Consider the following 1,129-nt stretch of genomic DNA (forward strand, 5'->3'; position numbering starts at 1 on the left):
CATATAGACCAATGAACAGATATTTGACACGGAAATAAAACCTATCAAATGGCAATATGACAACCTCTTCAACAGACAATGCCGGCAAAACTGGACTGCCATTTGCAGAAAGTTGAAACAGGATCCACATCTCACACCATACACAAAAATCAACTCAAGCTAGATCAGAGACCTCAGAATAAAGCCCCAAACCATAAAATCCCTAAGAGACAAACTAGGACCAAGCTTAGAAACATAGTCTACATTATAAAGGGACTGCCAAATACAGGCAGAAATACACAATCTGAAAAGGATAAAATTTATGAATGAGACCTTCTAAAGTTTAAATCTGTGCTGATCAAAAACTTTTTCCAACAGTGAGAAAAAAAAACCTACTGACTGGGAAGAAACATTTGGCAATACCATCTCAGACAAGGGTCTCATAATGAAAGTTTACAGAATCCTGCAGGGTCTCCAGAAAAAAAGACTGATAATCAAATTACAAAATGTACAGAAGACATGGAAAAGACTTTTCACAGAGGAAGATATTCGTACGGTCAACAGACATATAAAGAAAAGCTCAAAATCTCTGGCAAAAAGATAGATCCAAATCAAAACCAAAATGATATAGCATTTTACCTCAATACCAGTCACAAAGTTTAGCAGGGCAGCAAGTAATAAATGTTGGAGAGGATATGGCTAGATAGGAATGATTATACATTATTTGTGGGATTGTACAGTGGTACAACCACTCTGGAAGGATGTTGGCATTTCCTAAAACAGCTGAACGTAGAAATTCCGTATGACCCTGCTATTCCACTGCTTAGAATATGCCCTGAGGGAATGAGAACTAGGCACTAACAGAGATTTGTACACCAGTGTTCATAGCAGCATTACCCATCATAGCAAGAACTTAAAATTTTGTGTTCTTAAAATTATTAGTATTTTAGTAAGTCACTGAAGTCCAGGGGAAGGAAGATAGGACTCTTCAAGGCAGTTTTGGTAGCTTAATGGGAAGGAGTTGTACTGCCAACCAAAAGGCAAATAGATCAAACCCACCAGTTGCTCTGTGGGAGAAAGATGGTCAATTTCCTCCTATGGTAAAAAAACTTCACTGCCACACACACTTCTCTCTCTCTCTCTCTCTCTC

Source organism: Elephantulus edwardii, unplaced genomic scaffold, assembly GCF_000299155.1.
Source record: "Elephantulus edwardii isolate Elephantulus edwardi_28Jun2011 unplaced genomic scaffold, EleEdw1.0 scaffold00052, whole genome shotgun sequence".
NCBI classification, from domain to species: domain Eukaryota; kingdom Metazoa; phylum Chordata; class Mammalia; order Macroscelidea; family Macroscelididae; genus Elephantulus; species Elephantulus edwardii.